The 10,823-nt window shown below is 33.3% G+C and overlaps 2 long non-coding RNA genes across 3 annotated transcripts; one reads left to right on the top strand and one right to left on the bottom strand.

The window, feature by feature from the left end:
• The first annotated feature begins 329 nt into the window (after nucleotides 1–329).
• On the top strand, nucleotides 330–1,866 carry LOC103314782 (uncharacterized). Its single transcript, XR_511750.3, has 3 exons — nucleotides 330–667; nucleotides 720–1,509; nucleotides 1,570–1,866. It is a non-coding gene; the product is annotated as an uncharacterized LOC103314782 (long non-coding RNA).
• Nucleotides 1,867–4,415, bottom strand: LOC107398286 (uncharacterized). 2 transcript variants are annotated; one of them, XR_010333743.1, is made up of 2 exons: nucleotides 3,126–4,415; nucleotides 1,867–3,065 (listed from the first exon to the last, which is right to left on the bottom strand). It is a non-coding gene; the product is annotated as an uncharacterized LOC107398286 (long non-coding RNA). The 2 variants fall into 2 exon arrangements; XR_001575175.2 differs by having other exon boundaries at nucleotides 3,130–4,415.
• Nucleotides 4,416–10,823: the final 6,408 nt, after the last annotated feature.

Genomic DNA, 10,823 nt, shown 5'->3' with positions numbered 1-10,823 from the left:
TCGAGGCTTTTATGGCCTTTTTAATGCAAATTTCAACTTTAAACCTGACAGTAATACCAAGATCAAACATAACCTCAACAGTAATCCAGCAACGGTACTTCAAAGCATTTGAAAGTTTCTCCATTTGTTTTTAAGTGTTCTAGTTGGTACATTTTGCTGTACTTTACTACAATAAAGAAATATTTAAATTTTTATTATTGTTTACATTTGTCATCTGTCAAACACATCAAACAACCAAGTTCCCTAAATTTGAGCTCTTATCTAGTTTTTGTGCTCTATATAGGCTCGCGTCAAGGTATGCGCTGTGACGTATCTCATATACAAATGTCCCGGACTATTCGCGATTCAAATGACGCTTTCCCGCCAAGTAATGGACGCCTAATGCGGATAGTAATATAACCTCACTTTTTTTGTTTACGTTGCATTTCGAAGCACCGGCTTGATTTCATCGTTTTTTGTTTGGAAGTGTAGTATAACTTGTGTAGTGGTTTGGTGGAGTCTTATCTGTGGTGGAGTGTTGTTAAAATGATGGAAAACGACTTACGATTAAGTGTATCAGAAGTTTGCAATTATTTGCAATCCACACCAGCTTCTCGCAATTTTGTTGAAGGGGAAGCAGTTTTGAACGCTGGACATATTATTTTATGTGGGAAAACAGATGCCGAAGGTAATAAAAATAATTAGAAACGGTAATGTTAGTGGTTTTACATGCTTTTTAGATGATTGGATAAACATTTTTGCATTAAGTTTACAAACTTCTGCGTTGAAGAACAATCCTCATGAAATTAAGGGACAAATTGAAATGTTGCCCAATAATATTTGCAAAATTAAGCAAATGACCTGCACATGTAAAGCAGGTTTAGGAGGACAGTGCAAACATATATCGGCCGTTCTTCTTCATTGCACCAGGTTGAACCGTTTCTTTTTTATTTATGGCATTTTATCAAGCCCGTCAATTTTCAATGATATAAACAATTGTGTTATTTTTAGGGTTTTGGTTTTGCTGTGTGTTGTTTTGTTTCAGGATATCATTCACCAAGTTAGAAAAAGTTTGTAGTTCAAGTTCTTTAGTGAACATAACTTGTACAGATGTTTTAATTGGACCAGTGAGGGAATGTTGCCAAAATATTTATGACTCGCTACATAATTTTGACTACAAAACACTTTGTCACCAAACCTTTTTATCTAAAGAATTGTGGTTCAAAGAAAGACAGTTCAGAATCACCGGTTCAAGGTGTTATGGGATCTACACCTATAACAAGACTGACTGGGAAAATAAGAGCATAAAATATTTTTGGCCCAAAAAATTTTCCAATGAAGCTACACGACATGGCATCGAGTGTGAGGTCTTGGCCCGTCAGATCTACGAAAAAGTTGAAAAGGTGACCGTAATTCAATGTGGACTAATAGTTCCGCCTCAAAGCCCTTTTTTGGCGTACTCTCCTGATGGAGTAGTGATGAAAAATATGAAACCATGGAAACTTTTAGAAATAAAGTGCCCTGTTGCAGGTGAAAATATTCTTGTTCTTGCTTTTTATCGAATTTTAATCTCAAACAATATAATTTTAGGGAAAGAGTCTAGTACGGAAGATCTAGTAAAAACCTGTGCCTATTTGGAAAGAAGAAATGATGAAATAACTCTTAAGAGACGGCATTCATATTACGGTCAAGTCCAGTTAGGAATGGCAATTTTGAATGTAACAGAATGCGATTTCATTGTATTTTCTAAGAAAGAAAACCATTATATTAATATTTCAGTTCCTTTTGATTCAGAATTTGTAAAGATTATGTTAAGAACTTTAAAGTGTAAGTATTTTAATAATATGATCCATTACATTTGTTGCAGTAATAAATAATAAGCCAGAATTGTTTGTTTTCTTTATTTAAAAATAATTACATAAATTTGTCTTCAGCCAAAATAGGCGCTGACAAGTTAACCAAACCACAAATGGTTACAATAATTGAATCAATATAAGGAAGCATGTGGCTGTGAATTTGATTATTTAATATAGCAAATAGTTTTATTCTTTGATTAACCCGTTCAACATGTACTCTAGCGCAAGCAATTCTCCTTGTTAAATTCGCTTCTGGTTGATTAAATTGAGATTTCTTTCTTAAAAAGGGTGGTCGAAAAACTTGAATAAAATTTGTTTTTGCGATATCGTCTATAAGAAACCCTTTATCTACCATTATTGCATCTTCGGCAGGGGTTAACAATTTAATTAATTCACTCTGTTCAAAAATTGTCTTATCAGATGCTCTTCCCCCATATGCTTTACTTACAAAAGTGATTAGGCCCCCAGGACTTACTCCAGTCATAAATTTTATAGTCTGCTTAGATTTGTAATGTGAGTAAGTTTTTATCCGACAACATAAACATTTTCTAATATTAACTCCTACCTCAGTACAGTCTACAACAACACGAACATTTTCAAAACCTTTAAAACATTTAGGCATATTTTTTTGAATTTCTTCTTTTGGTGGAAACACAATTACAGAACTCATAACCGCACACAACTCGGAGATAGTTTCTTTAAATGTAGTTTTACAGTTTGATGGAGAAGTACGAAAAAATATGGCTAACATAGCAAATGCCATATTACACTTTAACTTCATCAAAGTCAAAATCACTCTTTCTCTACCGCTAAATCTGCCGAGTCTCTTTTTTTTGTGGGTTTTATCCACACACTCTACAATGGAATCCAATAATCTTGAGCTGTTAACTCCCGTTAAAGTATTAACTTTACTATCGGTATCAATTAAATTAATGAATGGTTCAGAGAAAGTTAGCAAATCAACCTGCACACCCACATCTTTTGTAGATTTTTGAACCATTTTAGGAGTGACATTTTCTGCAACTTCAGCATCTTGAACTCCGGTAATTAAGTTCTCACCCAAAATGTTTTCACTAATTTGACACAATTCTTCATTTGAATCTTCTAACAACCGAGTCGAAAAATTTTGTCTTGGTTTTCTTGTTGCAACTTGCTGTTCATGGCTTCCACTTGGCAAATGTAGAGATGGAATGGCGGTGTTTTTTAAAACTGTGCGTTTCCTTTTTACATCTAGGGTACATAAATATTTTTGTTGATAAATTCTACCAAACGTTAAAATGAAAGTCTTACACACCACAGGGAAGTGGAGGAAAAAAATCGGTTTCTTTAAAGTGCAAAGAGCATACTTTCATGTATTGTGAAATTTTTTTATTCGACCTTACACATTTTTCCCAAGCTTTTCGTCTGTCAACAAACTCTACAGTACCATATTTGTTTGTAACTGCTACTTTCCTTTCGTTAGGCTTCGGGAAACTGTGGAAACTTAAGTCTATTTCACGTCCTGCTCTCGAAAAACAATTAAAAACACAACAGTTTCTGTTATTGGACTTTAAAGGTGGCATTTTGAAGCTAATTTTTGAAATAGACAAAAAATAATAGCAATTAAAGCAACTTTGTCTTCTTAATTACAAGGCACACCGTATAAACACAGTTGTAGCTGTTGTCAGCTATCCGCATTAGACTAGTTTCAGAAACGGCCGCTAGAGGCGCTCTTCAGTTATCTGGATTCGCGAATACCAACTGCCTAAACAAGAACAATTTTTTAGAAAGTTTAGTAACTAAGTAGTCGCAATGAGTTTCCCAAGTCAATCCACAATCCAGAAAAACACCTAACAGCTTAATATAAGAAGGGGTAATAAATGATTTGTTTAAGGAAAAAATAATTTCTTGAGTTTTGGCACAATTAACGGTAAGTTTGTTACCAATAAACCAGTCTTTAATTTTGGTTTCAACACAAGTTTTTATGTGATCCAGAGCCTCTTTTAAATCAAAAGCGCCATAGATAGTGGTGTCGTCAGCAAACAGTAAGAAATTAGTATCTTTAATAGAAAGTGGCAGGTCATTTATAAAGATGAGAAATAGAGTCGGTCCTAGGACCGATCCTTGCGGTACACCAAATTTAATTTCCATTTTATTGGAATTAATATTGTGAGCAGAAACGAACTGACATCTATTTATTAAGTATGAATTCATCAAACTAATACTTCTGACACAGAATCCATATGATTTTAATTTTTGTAACAATATACCATGCTCAACACAATCAAATGCTTTTATTAAGTCCAAACAGCAAACATAGGTATTTTCCTTATTTTCAAAACTAGACAAAATTTTTTCACTAAGGTAGTTAATAGCTAGGGATGTTGAGTGATTGCATCTAAAACCAAATTGGAACTGCGAGTAGAGACTATTATTCTCAAAATACGAGTTGATTTGCTTTTTTAAAATAAACTCAAAAACCTTTGCTAAGATAGGCACTAGAGAAATAGGTCTATAATTACTGATGTCATTCGGATCTCCTTTCTTAAAAACCGGTACAACTTTGGAAGTTTTTAGAACTGCTGGAAATATACTTTCTCTAATACACTCTCTATTAATGATTTTAGTCAAAGGAATAACTATAAGATTTACTAACGATTTTAGAATTTTTGAACTAATATTGTAGGCATCACAACTATTAGATTTCTTCAAATGATTAATGGCATCCCTAACTTCATTATAAGTAACTTCATGGAAAGAAAATCGAGAGTCAGTTACAAACGATGTTAAAATATTTGATGTTTTGGGTAACGCGTTAATTGTATTGGCAGCAATGTTAGTGAAATAGTTATTGATAGTGTCAGGCGACAGATTCGTAGGCAATTTAACAGAATTTTTTCTCTTTGTGTTGACAATATCCCACAATGCTTTTTGTTTGTTAGGGACGTTGTTGATCATGTTATCATGAAATTTAACTATAGCTTTTGCAATTTCACTGCGATAGAATTTTCTGAAATCAGTGTAAACCTCTTTATCAATAATCTGTATGTTTTGAAGTTGAAAAAGCAGAGTTTGCATGTTACGTAAAGATCGCAAATTGTCATTAAACCAATTTTTTGATGCTCGAGTGGATAAAATTTTTTCAGGAAAACAAATAGATACATAATGTACTAGAATACTGTTAAATTGAGTAAATAAGTCTTCAACATCATTGTTAGTATTGTTGATAAAATCCCAGTTGATATTTTCAATAAAGTTATATAGGTGGAATAATCCTAAAGCAGTTATAGGTCTATATTTGGTATTAGAACTTTCATTTGCCACTAGAGACGAAGTAGGAACAAAGACACTCATACATACACCACAATGATCAGATAATCCTGGATCATGAGTTGTTACTTGATAATCATTGATTTGAAAGTTAGTGAAAATGTTATCTAGGCAGGAATTTCCTCGAGTTGGAGTAAAAACAGTTGAGTATAAACCATATGAAAGAAAAGTATTAACCAAAGCAACAGCAAGCTTATCCGAAGTGCCAAATTTCACATTGAAATCGCCTGTTACAATAATTTTATTATTGGTTTTGGTTAAAGACGAAAGCATTAAATTTAATTTTTTCAGAAAAACATCAAAATTCCCCGAAGGTGAACGATACAATGTAACTACATTTAAGTTGTCATTTAATAAACATCCAGAAACTTCAAAATCAAACTCAATACTATCAAAACTCAAAGATTTGCAATGAGTCATGGAATTATGAACAAAAATACTTACTCCACCATGATAGCGCAGAGTTCTGCAAAAGCTAGAAACTGTACAATAATTTCCTAATTTAAGAACCTCGATTTCATTAGCCGTCATCCAATGCTCATTGATACATAGTACTTCAAAAGGGCCATCGGACAGCAAAAAGGCTTCTAGATCTAAAATTTTGTTTTTTAAGCTTTGAATATTAAGGTGATATAAATTTAACACAGTTACGCCACTACACTCTGGTTTGGTGGATTGTTGTTTTGGGGGCGCCTGAAGAAAAAACGATTTATAGTAACTCCACAGGGCCAGATGGAAGAATTCATGACTTGCTCAAGTTCTCCTAGTGGCACAGATAGCTTGAATGACGAGTATAGGGTTGGATTTTTCGATTGTAGTCTTTCGCAGTTTGCTTTGGACACATGGGGCTTGATATAGTCCAGGATATTCTCGACCTTGGTGTCCGGATCTAATCTAGACAAGTGAAGATGAGCTGATTTAGGAACGCTTTTTAAAACAGTACTGGCTGATGAGCCAATCATTGGTTTTTTTCTAGAAGCTCCCGAGATCGGTTTAGTTGCTTGTAAGCTCTGTGGGGCCACTTTGGTAGACGCGGATGCCTTCTTTTTTTTGTTTTGGACCAGAATGAAGCCGTCCTCTTTATCACTCTGCGGCGTTTTTGTGTTGGTATCAGCGGTAGAGACTCCGGAAGTTGAAGGAATTGTTACTTGTAATGTGGGAGGAAATGTTCTGTCCCTATTTTTTGTCAGGTTTTTGGAATTTGGCAAACCCTTATCCATCATCGTCGCAGGACGTTGCAAGTTGAAAGGTACTGCATTCACTTTTTCGCGAACTTCTCTTCCATTATCGCGATCGTTTTTAAGTTGGCCTTCGATTACCTCTCTGAGCGCTGCATTGACTTTAAGAAGGTGGATTTTTTCATCTAATTCCTTGATGATTACATCTTTGTGATCGATAATTGTCTTGAGGTACTTGATTTCGTTCCTGAGGGAGCTAAACGTATCTTCACTTTGAGCAAGAGATTCGCAATCACTAATTTCGCCGGTATCACTCACAGCACAACAGTTAACTTCGTTATCGTTTATAAACTTGGCTTTTTTTATAAGCTTAGCACAACTTGTATGATAATTGGCTCCACATGTAATACATTTGGGGCCACTGTTAGTTTGCTTTTTACATTTCTTGCAGAGAGCCTGCCCGGATGCGTCTGCACCGTCAGACATCGCGCTCGCGGAAAATAGATAGACACATAATAGTTTATATAAAGTTTCATTATTTTTTTGAGTAAAATCTAATTATGCAAAAATATATGAAGTGTTCCATTTAAAAAAAATATAACTTTGGTTCACCATCCTGTATACAACACACTATGCATAATAAGAATATTTTTAGTTTGTGGACTTTAAGTCGGTCTATCGGATAATAAACACAGAATGGTAATATTTCAAATAGCAAAAAATTTATAGACCGATTACACACCGCTGGGTCACTCTGTATAAAAATAAATTACAAAAACTAGTTGGCAACATATTATAAAATTTAGTGCAATAATATCTTCGTCCAATTTGGTTCCGTTTTAGGCTATTGAATTTTGGAATGAGCTTGTCACCAATACGAGTATTATAAGCATGGTCTTTAGAATGGTATCGAAAAGTTTGGGTATTTTGTTTCACATAAAGCAGACAGTGGTATATATATAATAATGGTAAAGTCAAAATTTTTTGATATCGAAAAGTAGATCTACAGTCTGCTCGATATTCTAAACCACTTATAATTCGAATTATTCGTCTCTGTAATGAGAACAATCGATGCCGACAAGAACAATGGCCCCAAATTAGAATACTATATGAAAGAACTGACTGAACAAGGGCAAAGTATGTAACTCTACAGTTGATAGAGATATATTGTTCACTAACTGTCTAAATAAAAATGTTAATTTGCTTAGTTTCGTTGCAAGCGTGTTACCTTGATGGTCCCATAGTAAGTTGTCATCTATAGTGATACCTAAAATATTAGTAGACCTTTTGAAACTTTCCTCAATGTTACTGCAGTTTTTTAATGTAAACAACATATCAACTGTTTTTGTTGTATTCAAGCCCAGTTGATTCAAAGAAAACCATTTGCTGGCCAACAATTTCGCTTGATCAGTATTTGCTGTAGCTGTATTTGCTGTAGCTGTGTCCAAGGTCTCACCACTGTTGAGTAGTGACGTATCATCCGCAAATAATGTCACTTTGGTGTTCTTTAAACAATATGGAAAGTCATTAACGTATATTAAGAAAAGTAAAGGACCCAAGACAGATCCTTGAGGGACACCACACTCAACAGGAAGACTCTCAAACACAGTATTTTTAAAGTTGACACTTTGTTGTCGATCACTTAAATATAATAATTTGCAACTATTTGGAAGAATATTATAGTAGAACATCTTGCGAACTAATATGGTATGAGAAACACAATCAAATGCCTTACTTAAATCAAGGGATGTGGCTTTTCCAAACTTTGCATTTTCAAAACAATCATGAATCTCGTTCGTAAAGTCCGTAATGGCATCAACTGTGCTTCTTTGTATTCTGAAACGAAACTGATGTGGACACAACAAATTGTTATCTTCAAAGTGCCGTGTCAATTGCTGGACTAAGACTTTTTCTAGTATTTGTGAAAATATGGGTGTTAACGAAATGGGTCGAAAATTGTTAATATCATTTTTGTCAGATTTTTTATGAACAGGAGTTATTAAAGATTTTTTAAGACATTTAGGAAAAGTAGATATTCTTATACAGTAATTAATTAATTTAGTAAGAGGAGACAAAATAACGTCCTTTATTATAGAAAAATACAGATACATTAAATATATAATTTGCATAATAGAATTAAACATGTACAAAAAATAAAATGTATGATGCTATAGAAACTCCTTTGCAGTAACATATTTTTTATTTTACCTTTGAACACTCCATTTGGCAGTTCCGTAACCTCTGTGGGTAATTTATTATAAAAGGTGGTAAACAAATAATATATGGAAAACCTGCTAATTGTGAACCCAGTAAAGGCGACTTTTAATTTACCTGTATTATTACGGGTGTTATAATCATATGTCTTAGAATTAAAAGTATAATTTAATAAATTGTTTTTTGTATATACGAGTAATTGATATATATAATATGACGGCACCGTCAGTATTTGGTTTTTAATGAACATCGTCTCTATAATTAAGACCTGTCATTATTCTCACTCTTTCAAAAGCTTCGTCCATTCTAGTGTTTAAAACTTCGATTTCTTTAAATTTATTTTATACTGTGACATCATCTGCAAACATTACACATGTGGCATCTTTTATATACGTAGGCATATCATTGATATCAATTAGGAATAGAAGGGGTCCCAAAACTGATCCTTGTGGAACCCCAATAGAGACGGGTAAAGATAAAGAATATTTATTATTGTAGTGTGCGTATTGATTCCTATTGTACAGATATTTTTTTAATAAATTTAAACTGAGATCACGAATTCCAAAAGTATAAAGTGTATTTATAGGACTATGATCAACATAATCAAACGCTTTAGACAAATCACAGAATGTACATCCTACAAATTTTCCTTGTTCAAAACCATTAACTATATTTAAGATTTATTTATTTATTGCATCTCCCGTGTTGCTGCCTTTTATAAAACCGAATTGTGATGAAAATAGCAGATCTAATGGGTAATGACACAAAATAATGTATTAAGCTTTTATGCAGCAATTTCTCAAAGATATTGCTTAAAATTTGTAATGGAAATTGGACGGTAACAAGCTAAAGTATCCTTACGAGCACAAAAAATAATAGTTTGCAATTAAAAAATAGTAGTTTATTATACAAGTAAAAAAAAGTTGTTCAAGATCCGTGGATTTCTGAAACGAGTGCAGTGCACGAGTTTCAGAAAGGAATCACGAGCAGATAATGCCAACTTTTCATTACGTGTATAACATAACGTTTTCTCTTATAGGTACACCGAGAAATTTTTGTTAAATTTATCACCGATAAAATAAAGAAACACCTATAGAATAAAGAATTCACCAAATTGAATAAAAAATCACCAAATAATTATTTTATTCTATCGAATTTTTGTTGGATGGCTTTAATTGAAAAAATTTATATAACTAGGTGTATTACTCACCCCAAATCAGGGTACAAAATGTAAATTAAATATCTCAATTTTCTCTCTTAAAGCGATATGAACTACTTTTATACTGGATTTTGACACCGACAATTGTTTATAAAACAAACAGAGCATAACTAAATGAAATAGTGTACCATAGTAACCACTTGTAGAATATAGGTGTAATACCTCTACTCGTGTCTATGAGATAAGTAACAACATTACTAATACCTATAAGAGAAATATTATTATGGCATAATAAATTTTGGGACACTCTGTATAACCAAAACTGTCGACACGTACAATGTGAATTTTAATGTGTTTGTAATTTTATGTCCTGAAGAAGCCGACAATAAAACCAGCCAAACGTCGACGTAATAAGACTTTTAATTGTAAACCTGTCCAAACTGTCCCGACAAATAATTTATATAATAACCAAAATACTTTCCTAAAATATAAATAACGTCTACAACATATTAAAAGTCCAAGTTAGAGAGCAGTCACAGAGAGACGGTTTTTACTATTGTATAGTGGCGGTCAGCTCGATTTGCGTGTGCGTCATCAATTTCATTTTTTCATTACCAACACAAAGCTATAAAAAATTATCAAAAATAATGCAAATTTAAACAGCTAAGGGCTATCTAAGGGTGGTATCCTTGAACATTAATTTACATGTGCACTTCGACAACACCGTCAAGTGTCACGAATTTGTCAAACTGTCATTGACAGTAAATTATAGACGTCGTCGCATGGTTGTCGAAAGTGTTATCGGTGTTAATCGCAAGTATTTTCTGTTCGTTTATTGTGTTTTGTGATTTGCGTTTCGTTAGGTTTTTGATTCTGCGTTTATTAGTTCTTGTTTTGTGAATCTGTATTTTTTGAAACAACTCATAATTTAAACACTTCGTAACCTCAAAAAATATTTGATAGTTTGTCACCGCTATGAGCCTGCTATGTAAACGTAGGACAGAAATGTCAGATGACGCACACGCAAATGGAGCTGAGCGCTACCATAACAATCATTTTCAGTACTATCATTGTAGACAAAGTTGTTGTTTAAGACGCCAATTCCTTTAAATCTGTTAAAAAAAATCT

This window comes from Tribolium castaneum, chromosome 4, assembly GCF_031307605.1.
Source record: "Tribolium castaneum strain GA2 chromosome 4, icTriCast1.1, whole genome shotgun sequence".
In the NCBI taxonomy this organism is placed as follows: Eukaryota; Metazoa; Arthropoda; class Insecta; order Coleoptera; family Tenebrionidae; genus Tribolium; species Tribolium castaneum.
The sequence above is the reverse complement of the archived record's forward strand: the minus strand, read 5'-3'. Positions and strand labels throughout refer to the sequence as shown.